The sequence below is a fragment of the Phodopus roborovskii genome, unplaced genomic scaffold (genome assembly GCF_943737965.1).
Source record: "Phodopus roborovskii unplaced genomic scaffold, PHOROB, whole genome shotgun sequence".
In the NCBI taxonomy this organism is placed as follows: domain Eukaryota; kingdom Metazoa; phylum Chordata; class Mammalia; order Rodentia; family Cricetidae; genus Phodopus; species Phodopus roborovskii.
The window spans coordinates 1,751,684-1,763,455 of record NW_026126636.1 but is presented as its reverse complement, the minus strand read 5'-3'; positions in this window follow the sequence as shown (position 1 = coordinate 1,763,455).

Genomic DNA, 11,772 nt, shown 5'->3' with positions numbered 1-11,772 from the left:
AGAAGGCTGGGTCACGAGGGTGGGGCCCTTATGAGTGGAGTAAGTGCCCCAAGAGACTCAAGAGACCAGAAATTTCATCTACCAGGCAGGAAGTAAGAAAATGTCTGGTAACTTCTATGGATCAGGATCACTGGGCATTGAGTCTGACAGGCTTTTACCTTGATCATGAACCTAGCCTCTAGATCTGTGAGTGATAAATTTCTACTGTTTAAAGCCATCTGGTGCAGAACTCCAAATCAACAATGGCCACTTGAAGCCAGGAGGGTATGTTCCCACTTTGTGCTTTTTCCGGAGAGCCTCTGGGACTGTCTGGAGTGAATGGATATGGGCATTGCATGGTGATGGTGCAGGCCTTGGGTTAAGATGGGGTTCCTTCTTCCTGAGTGCCAAAAAGGGTCTAAGAACGATGTTTGCAGGGTTTGTAAAGCTTCACGATATTGTCTAGAATGTTCATTATACTTGGTATTTTCTAAAGGCTATCAAAATAATGGTAGAAAGAACTCTAGAATATTCTATCTTCTTGGAGATTTCTCCTTCCTTCCTTCCTTTTTTCCTTCCTTTTTGCTGGCCTTAAACTTGTGATCTTCTTGCTTCAGCCTCCCTCACTTTAATCTTAGAGGGACAATCAATCACTCCCTTCACTCTCTCTTGGAGTGAGCTAGATTCAGCTGCAGTATCTCTATGAGCTCCACAAATTTCTCAGAGTATAGTGGCTGAGACTCAGCAAACATCAGACCTCTAGGCCAGCAGGATTTGTGTGTGGTGTAACCCCTGCTAGCTACCCTGTATTAGCTGAAATTCTTCATAGCTGAGCCACAGCTGGCTCATCATGGCTGCCTTGGAGACCTTGGATGAGACCAAGTAAGGTAATGCAGGTGAATTGTTACAGAGAGGGCTGCACACCCCAAGGGTCTAACTGGGTGCATACAGTCTTCTTATAAGACATCTGGCCATTCTTCTATCATCCTGCTTGCCTAGCTTATGAGTATGGTCAACCAGTGCTCTGTTGAAATCAAAAGAGATAGAGAAACCACTCTTTGCTGTGAATTATTCTCTCCCCCCCCCCTCTCTCTCTCTTTCTCTCTCTCTTTCTGGCCAAATGGTGACCAATATTTCCAACCCCTCTGGGGTTTTTTCCCTTTCTTTCTTTCCTCTGTTGAGTAAACATCCCAAAGGAAGATGCACCAGGAACCAGCCCTTTCCCATTGCAAACCCTAAGTGTGTCTGTCCAGACTCCCCGGGAAGGAGCCCAAACTGAAGAGGCAGCTCCAGCATTAAGGAGCCAGAGTGCAGTGGCACAGAAATCAATAATGTCTGCTCCTCCCCCCTGCAAATGAGAGCCCTGCCCCAACACACTGATCTCCCATTAATTCTGGCTGACCAACAAAGCAGAGGCCACTGGCACGCCCAGAAATCCCGACCTCCAGCCCTTGGGGGGCAGAGCCCAACCTCCCCCCAGAGGTTAATGAGGCAGTTGTGTTTCTGGTTAAAGACAGAGCCGACAAGGCCATGGGGTTCATTCAAACGTTCAGAATACAGAACAGTTCACTAAAATGGGAAAGCGCACGATAAAAGGAAGGCAGGGGCAGAAGGCTGGAGACTGGTCCTGCAGGACCACAGACAGCTCGTGTCGCACCAGCCAGGGAGTAGCGTTGCTTTTTATTTCTTAAATCCTCCTTTAAAACCTCCTCCTTGATTACAGGTCAAATGGAAAACCCCTGAAACCCTCACAGCTGGGAGGCTGGGACCTGAGATTTACAAGTTCAAGGCCAGCCTGGGTACAACTTGAGATTCTGTCTCATACACACAAGTCCCCTCTCACCTCTGCAATGCAAATGGTGCCCTCCACTAATGTGGGATAAGTGGCCAGGCACACGGGTGAGATCAGTCCCTAGGCCAGGTGGGTGATATTCCTGACTCCGGAACCACGTTCATGAGGGAAGATGATGCTTGTCCATGTCTGCTACATTTCCAAGTTCATGAGGGAAGGTGATGCTTGTCCATGTCTGCTACATTTCCTATTAATCCCCATTTCACCACTGTGCTGAAACACTAGGAAAAGTCAACTCAAAGGAGGAGGAACTGACATTGGCTCATGGTCTTAGATCATGTTCAATTGGCTCCATTGTTGGAGGGCAGCAACACTATTAGAGGAACTGGTTAAACTTCAAGAAATTGTTCAAGGATTTCACTTATCAGGATAGGGAAGAGCTTTCAATGTACGAAATTGCATGGTAAATCTGGTTGTGAAAACTATATTGGAAGTTTATGTAAAATGTGAATTATTACCCCAACTAAGACTCTAAGCAATAGTGGAGAGGCTTCCTTAAATGCCCTTCCCAGATAATGAGATTGATGACTACCTCATATGCCATCCTAGCGACTTCATCCAGTAGCTGATGGAAGCAGAAACATACACCCACAGCTAAACACTGAGCCTAACTCCTGGAATCCAGTTGTAGAGAGGGAGGAGTGATGAGCAAAGGGGTCAAGACTAGGCTGGAGACAGCTGACCTGAGCAAGGCGGAGCTCATGGACACCAGACTGACAGCTGGGAAACCAGCATAGGACCAACGCAGACTCCCTTAATGTGGTGTCAATTAGGACGACTGGGCAGTCTATGGGGCCTCTAGTAGTGGATCAAAAATTATCCCTAGTATAGGAATGGACTTTGGGAGCCCATCTTACATAGATGGACACTCCCTCAGCCTAGACACATGGGGAAGGGCCTAGGCCCTGCTCCAAATGATGTGAGAGACTTTGAAGACCCCCCCCAAAGGAAGGCCTCCCCCTCCCTGGGGAGCAGAAAGGGGATGGGAGGGAGAGGGAACTGGGATTGACATGTAAAATAAAGTTGTTTTTAATATAAATATTTTTTTTTAAAAAGTGAATCGTGATGATGGTGGTGGTGATGAAGCAAGTATGAATGATGTGACCTGCCTTCTGCAGTTTTTCTCAGTCTTCCCCAGCCTGCATCCCAGCCCCACCCTGTGGCTCCTCTGTCTGGGCTTCTGTCCCGATCTTATCCTGTGACTTGTTTTTACAATGGCAGTGCACATCAATCTCAGAACACTTGTCTATATGGCAAAGGTGCCCACTGTGCCTTCTGCTCACCAGGGTGGCTCAGGTTTGCAGGCCAGGGCGCAAGGAATAAGATGCTCACTTGAGGCCTTCTACAAGTTAAGATGGAGGAGTGCTGAGTGAAATTTGGCTTTCCCTGAATCTAAGAACAGTCACCTCCTCAGGCATGCTCCACCAAAGGACTATGGGTATTTGTGACTATGGATTATGGAGTGCATTACCCTTGTCTTCCACCACCCAACCAACCTGAGCTTGTTCTAGTAACCTTCAAGATGTTTGTAAACAACTTGATCTGTTTATTTTGGCTTTTGGTTTCACTGTCCTGTCTTACCCTGGGGCTGACGTAAGGTACAACATTGTGGTCACAGGGACATGAGACAAACATCACTCATCGAAGACAGGAAGCAGAGAGAAAGGCAGGGAACACCAGCAACAAGACACCCAGAGGACCTCCCTCTGTTGGTCAACTTCTTTCAGCTACTTTCCGAAGTTTCCAGAGCCTCCTCAAATAGCATCTCAGACTGAGGGCCATCAATCAAAGTGGGAGGGTGATTCTATGTAAATTTCAGTACCTGCCCACCACACAGCCTCCTCTGGGGGGGGGGGTGCTTGACTAGGAATAAGCAATGATGGTGACCTCTACCTAAGGGAGAAACGCAAACTCCTCCCAGCATCTACCTAGGATTTCCTTAAGATTTATGTTTTTGTTTTAATTGTGTGTGTCTATGTGTGGGCATATGTATGTGAATGCAGATGCCTTCCAAGGCCAGAAGAGGACATCAGATCACCTAAAGCTGGAGTTACAGGAGGTTATGAGCCTCCCAAAGTAAGTGTTGAAATCAAACTTGGACCCTTTGAAAGAGCGATGTGTGCTGTTTATCAGTGAGCCATCTCTCCAACTCTCTACTTAGGATTATTTAAGTGTGTGTGCTGGTGGGGAGGGGTCTTGCCTGCAACTGTGTCTATGCACTATGTATGTATGTGGCTGGCATATGCAGAGGTCAGAATAAGGTGTCACAGCCTCTGGAACTGGAGTCATAGATGATTGTGAGCTTCTGTATGGATCCTGGAAATGGGACCTGGATCCCATGAATAGCAGCCAGCGCTCTTAGCCTCTGAGCTATCTCTCCATGCCCCACTTAGGATTCTTGTGGAAGTATTCTTGCATTCTCACAGACTCATACTCAGTAGCTCTTTGCAAGACAGAAATAAGGCAGAAAAACACAGAGTAGGAAAGCTGCTAGCTGCATAGCCACCAGAAAGGACAAAGAAACACGGGCTGAGAGAATTCTAGGAAAAGACTTTCAAAGGCCACTTCCCCAGTGACCTAATTCCTGCAAAGAATTCCTCATTTCAGCCACCTTCCTATAAGACCATGGAAATGTGAGTGCATCCATGAATGAGTCCACTGTGAGTCAGAGCCCTTGTGATTCAATCATTTTTCAATAATTTGATCCAACAGGTAAGAACCAGGCCATTTACATGATAGCCTTTGGATAGGTGCTTCGCAGTCATTCCAAACCAGGGGAGTCTGAATGACTCCAACCTCATGCCATGTTGCTTCCTTTGTGGGATCACAGCTGTGTCTCCCAGTTTTCCTGTCCTTCCTGCTTTTGGTATCACCTATTTTCACAAGCCAGGCAACTGAGAGAAATTTGGCAGAGGCTAAAGAAATGAGCCATAAATAAGAATGCCCCAAAAAGGCAGCAAGGACACACAGAGAGAGAGAGAGAGAGAGAGAGAGAGAGAGAGCATAGGATAGCCTGTGCCTTCCTCTAATCTGAGCATCCAATGGGGAGATACTGGATAGACATACCCATCTCCTAAGCAGCTCATGAAGCAGCTGGGGATACCAGATACACAAGGACCAATGGTACCACAGCATTAAGTGACAGGCGGGAAAAATTGGGGGCAAAGCAAGACTTCCATTCTCCCAATGTCATCCAGTCATGAACCTGCTGGCGGTAGTTGGCAAGAGGCAGGGTGATTGTATTCACTGAGGCATGGCCCCTGCGTCATGGCCCTTCCAGTCTGGAGGAATGAACAAACAGGTTACCTAAGCCATGTAATGGGTTCATCTAATGGGACAAGGACAGGGCTGCAAAGTGGGCTCAGGGAAGGGAGACCTCATCCAGGCTTAAGGGCCAGGGATGTTTGCCTGGAGGTAGATGGCTCTTTGCTTGGAATGAGGGTGGAAAGTGGCCAGGAGAAGAGAAGCCAGAGGAAGCAGTAGCCAGTTTGAGAGGAACAGAGAGACCATCAAAGGATGGGGCTCGTCACAAATTTGTGAACACTCAAAGGGCACAGAACATGTTGAATTTGAATGTGGTGGGAAGCAGCGGCATGATCTAGACTCCCAAAATCACAGTGACAAGACAGAATAGGAGACAGCAAAGTGGGTACCACCAATCCTAACTGAGGTTATGAGTGTGCAGCTCAGGGGCTAGAGAGGTGCCTCAGCAGTTAAGAGGGCTTTTTGCTCTTGCAGAGGACCTAGTTCAAGTCTCGGCACACCCACGGTAGCTCACAACTGTCTTAACTCAGTTCCAGGGATTTAATGTCTTTGGGAGGGGAGGCTAGAGAGATGCCTGCCAGGCTAAGAGCACTAGCTGTTCTTTTGGAAGGTCTGGATCCGATTCCCAGCATCCACATGGTGATTCACAATTGTCCTTATCTCCAGTTAAAGGAAACCAATGCCTCTTCTGACCTCGGAGGTTACCAGGCATGCACATGGTGCACATATACGCGCAAGCAAAACTCTCATCCCCAAAGAACATATAATTCTGAAACGCAAAAATGTAAGGAGCACCTAACTAAGACACATGGCAGCTTTCCTGGTGGCAGCCTCCTGTGTGACTTTTGCTTTTCACAGGTACCAGCTTCCTGGACAAGATGGAGGAAGGCAATCTTGATGTGGAGGGTCGGAAGAGTTTGAAGCAGGAAAGAGATGGAGTGTAGAAAGGTGAGGAGGGCCTGGATTCTGGAAGTGTTCACCTGCTTCAGGTGGAATGGGGTGTGAGACCCACAGGCTGAACCTAAACTCAGACCCCAGACCCACAGCAAAGCAGGATTTTTCTTCCCTTTGTCAAAGTCCATTGTTGTTCTTTTTTAACATATAATAATTGTAGATGGAGTACAGTGTGATATTGATGTATACAATGAATACTGATCAAATCAGAGGAGCTAGAATTTGCATCTCATTAGCATTTCTTTATGTTGGCATTCTCCAGGCTTTCTTTAGTTTCCCCATAAAATGTGTAATAGTTTACTAAGAACTGTAGCCAGGTCCACAGTGGTGTGGGATGTACAGAGCCTAACCCTGCGCTAGGTTCTCTGTTCTCTTCTATCCCTGGTCCTCCTCTCCCCCAACTTCCCCAGAAATACCTCCTATTCAACAAAACCTCTCACTGTGTCAGTCAAACTAGTCTGTAGGTCCCTTTGCAGTCTCCAAGTGCTGGGATTGCCGGCCTGTGTCAACATGCTCAGCTCAGATCAAAATGTTCAGTTTCTACATATGAGAGAGAACATTTGTCTTTGCCTTTCTATAGCTGGCTTGTAATTCCCTCTAGCACCATCCATTTTGTCTCAAGAATTAGATTTCAGTGTTTTGTGGCTACATTGGATGGATATATATACATACATACACACACACACACACACACACACACACACACACACACACACACACACATATATATATATATATATATATATATATATATCCCGTCACAGACACACACATACCACAGCCAGCTAGGACTCAAGTGCCCTTCTGTTCTTTTTTTCAGAACTTTTAAAAAGAAATATTTATTTTTATTTTCTGTATACAAACACTTTACCTGCATGCATGTCTATATACCATGTGTGTCTGGTCCCTCAGAGACCAGAAAAGGCCATTGATTTATGAAACTGGAGTTGCAGATACTTGTGAGCCACCATGTGGGTGCTGAGAACTGAATCTAGGTCCTCTGCAAGAGCAAAAAGTACTCTGAACCGCTGAGCCATCTCTCAAGCACCAACTTAGTTTAAGAATTTCAAACATGAGTAGACTGCATTTGATCATTTCCACCCCTCTCTCCACCCTAAAATTTCTCCTGTTGCCACCAACCATCTCAAATTTATGACCTCTACACACACACACACACACACACACACACACACACACACACGAGTCTAATTAGTGTTATCCATGTGTACATACATTTAATGCTGACACTTAGGGTTAGATATTTGGAGAAGACAGATTCTTCTCCAAATATAGACAGTCATCGATTGTCTATAGCTCTTTACATATGGATGGAGCCTTTCTTGTGAAGTTTTCCCTCATCCATGTTGGGAGGTCAGCTGGCTTGGTCATTGTGTAGGTGTCATGCAGGCAATTGTATTGTTGAGATTTCATGGGTGCAGCATCCCTGTGACATATAGAAAATACTATCTCACAGCCTACATCTTGGTTCTCACATTCTGACAATCTTCCAATTCATTCTTCCACAATGTTCACTGAGCCTTAGCTGTAGGGGTCCTACTAGGGATGTACCAATCAGGGAAGGGCTCCCTGCTGTTCCCTGATGAAGGGGTGAGAGTAGCACCTATCTGTGGGCAGAACATGAGTGTTCAGTGTGCAATTGGAAGCTACATTGACTTAGGAAAATGGTGGTAGGAGATTCTCTTCTAGGATCTATGTCGTGAGAGAGAATTTGGGTGAACAGATACTCTAAGACAGGGTTCCCCTGAAGACTACAGTCCTCATTTAGGTATACCTCTTGGATTTCCATGTGAAAGAAGGGGCTAAGAGGCAAAATAATTGGGTTTAAAATCTGAGAGTTTTGTTTGTTTATTTACATTTGAAACAAGGTTGTTTTACATGCCAATCCCAGTTCCCTCACCCTCCCATCCTCCCCTAATACCCCCACCAAACCCCAGCCCATCCCCTTTCTGCTCCCCAGGGAGGGTGAGACCTTCCATGGGGTAGTGTTTTCTTAATGAAATTAACATGACAATTCTTGCCACGGGAGTTTAAAGAATCAGATGCACATACAATATGTCTCATTATGGAAAACATGACAGGCATAGGAAAACAGAAATAAAAAAAGTATTATTTATGTACACAGTTAATTCCAAACCCCAGTGGCTGGCAAATTTGGTAAGCTACTCTATTGCTGCAACCTTGTTTTTAATGTGTGTCACATAGCTGTGATGGGCAGTGTTTCCCGAGAGGGCTTTCATCTATCATGAAGACTTGGGCCCCAGCTGGTGATGTTATAGGAATGTAGCAACTGATAGTGAAAAGGTGGTTGGCTCATGAGGGCACTAACTCCATAGCAAGATCCACCCACAGCTGCATGTATTGCTGAGTGGGTCTGTGTTGGTTAATTGTATGCCTGCGTTCAGATTCCTGCCTTGAGTTTCTGCCCTGACTTCCCTTAGTGATGAAGTCTGTGACCTGAGCTGAGCATCATGAGCTGAAATAAGTCCTTTCCTCCATAACATGCTTTTCGTCCTGGTGTTTTATCACAGCAGTAGAAACTGTAACTTAGACAGGGTTATCGGGAGGTGGGACCTTGATGGAGGAGGACTGTACATGTGCCTTTGAAAGGACTATCTTGCCCTCAAACAATCCTCCATCTCTATGTCTATCTCTCTCTTTTATGGCTGCTATGAGTTGAATATCTTTCCTTGGCATGCCACTCTGCCATCATGTTTTAGACCCTACAGGTCTAAAAACAATAGAGGCAATGGATCCAGCCAAGCATAAGCCGAATCCTCTGAAACCATGAGCCAAAGTCAATCTGTAGCCCCGTGAGATGGTTCTTTCAAAGCTCCAAGAAGACGCCTGAATACAAATAGTGACACCCACCTTGCAAATTCAGTTTTAGGCTTTATCTCTGGACACCACAAAATGGGAATTTTTCTCTGCAAAACCATAGAATTGGTAACACAAAGAAAAAAAGATCTAAAGATTTTTGTGTTGGGGATATTTTAAATTTAATATTTTCTTTGACTCAGGACTCTATTTCCTCTTTTGTGTCTTCAACACCTGAGGTTCTCTCTTCCTCTCTTGTGTTCTGTTGGTGATGCTTGCATCTGCAGTCCCTGGTCACTTACCAGATCTTTCATTTCCAGGGTTCCCTCCATTTGTGTTTGCTTTGTTGCTTCTATTTCCAGGTCTGGAACAGTTTCCTTCCTCAGTGGTTTTTTGTTTTTCTTTTTCTTGGCTTCCTGTTAGGGACTTACTGATTTCTCCCAATTCTTTGCTTGTCTTTTCCTCAATTTCTGTAAGGGAGTTTTCCCTAACCCCTTTAAGGACCTCTATCATCTTTGTAAAGTCATTTTAAGGTCATTCTCTTGTGCTTCAGCTCTGTTCAGGTCTTATTCTTGTAGAATAGCTACAACATATTGCTTCTTCCCATTATTGATTGTGTTCTTATGCTGGCTTTTAGGCATCCGTGCTTCCTAGATCCTGACTGGCCTCTGGGAAGGCAGAAGACTTCTTCCAAAGTAGTAGGTCAGGATATGGGGTGGGGGTACAGTCTGGGATTGTTGGACAGGCATAAAGGGTTTAAGCAGACAGTGGGTAGTATCTGCTCCGGGGGTTCCCTAGGACCACTCCGGCCTACAGTCACTCTTCTGGGGCTGTGGGCCTTAGTGTGGAGGCAGGTGAGAGGCCAGTCTAAGGATTTTTACTATACAGTATTTAAAGCTATCAGGTCTGGAGAGATTGCTTATTGGTTAAAAGCAATGACTGGTTTTCCAGAAGACCTGGGTTCAGTTCCCAGCAACCACATGGAAGCTCATACCTGTCTGTTAATGCCAATTTCAGGGGATCAGAACTCTCTTCAGGCCTTTATGGGCACTGCAAACATACACTGCACAGAGATGCATGCAGGCCAAAATGCCCACACACATAAAATGCAGTAAATAATTTTTAAAATAAGCAAATAAATAAAATAGTCAGGTATCAAAGAGTACTACTTAAAGGGTAAATAGCACCTGCAGATGAAATCTATGTCAAATTTAATAGAGATTTTAAGTGATCAGAACTTTCATCATATGGAGCACATATAAACAGCTATGGAAAATTCTTATTAAAAAGATATATTAAACAAGAAAAATAATACTCAGAAAGAAGGAAAAGAAAAAGTTCATCTGGTCAACAGAGAAAATTTACTTATTCTCACTAGATTCTAAAGAAATACAAATTAAAATCTTTGCCTGGAATTTTTTTTTCAATTTGTACAGTGTGTGTGTGTGTGTGTGTGTGTGTGTGTGTGTAGAAATTATTGGATCTTCTGAGCTAGAATTACAGACAGCTGTGAGTGACAGAGCATAGGCGCTGGGAACTGAACTCCAGTCTTCCAAAAGAGCCCAGAAATGCATCTTTCCTGCTGAGCCTGGTCTCCTGCCCCTCCATTGATCACTTTTCAGGTTGAGAAGACTTAAATGCATTTCTTGTTCGTTGCTTGGAAATATGGGGTTAAAGCAAAAACATAGGGCCGTAAATTTATATGCGGTTTTGTGGAAATTGGAATTATGTATGAAAAGCCTTAAGATTTCTCATTACTTCAGCTCACTAATCCATGTCTGCTGCTTCACCTCGGCACGTGACCAGAGGTGACCACCAAGATTTATGCACAGGGATATTCATCATAGCGTTATTTATAATGGTGAAAAATTGGAAATAACCTAATGTCCATTCGTCAGGGATTGGTTAAGTAGACTATTATGCAGTCATTAGAATTTTGAAAACTGCATAACAATGTTGAAAAATGACTTCTCCACTTCTGTAAGCATCTACTATTGCTTCTGCAAAAGTGAGTGTAGAAGTTAGGGAGTGCACTTTCCCTATTCTACCCTTGGCATTTGCACAGCTCTGACCAAAATCCCTGGCACAAAGACCCAAAGGGAAAGGGCGCTTGTTTTGGCTCACAGGCTTGGAGATTCTAGCCTACAGTCCTTGACGCTGTTGATCCTGGCTACAGGGTGAGGCAGATGCCTAGGTGGTAGGAGTGTATGGAGGAGGAGGCAGAGAGACATACAGAGAAAATATACCTGCGTTGGGTGGTCTTCCTCCTTTTGTCTGATTTCATTTCATACAGCCTACGAGACCTTGCCACTGATGTCGGAAGTATCTCTTCCCCTGGAAGGCTGTCACAGACACACCCAGAGTGTGCTTGACTAATCTCCCAGACCTTCCTCCCAGCTGCCATTCAACCTTAGCCATCACAGATGCTCTATGTCTTTAGCGCCCTTCAGAGCTAAGGTTGTGCATGTGAAATTTGGGCCCCTTTGAAATGCAGGCATTAGTGACCCATCCAAGCCAAGGCCAGATTCTGAGCTGTGTGTGGAATAAGCAGAAGGCATTTCACATACAACTTGACACTGCCTTTCTATAGTACCCTGTTCATCTTCGGGTGGGCCGTTCCTTCCTCTGCCTCCAGGTTCAATCAAACCGTGGTTTTGTGTATCATAGAGCCGAAAAGACTATTACAATAGCTTTAATTCACAAAAGAGAGTCTCATATAATCATTAATCTAACAGTTACCTTTTCCTTGGGGTGATCAAAATATGTGACAGAAATAATGTAGTTGGGGCGATTTAACAATTTAGTTAAATCAACAATTGAGTTTCTTTTGGTTCCATTTAGCAAGCAAGGAATTTTGAGCAGCAGAAATTGTTCCATCCAGTGACGCA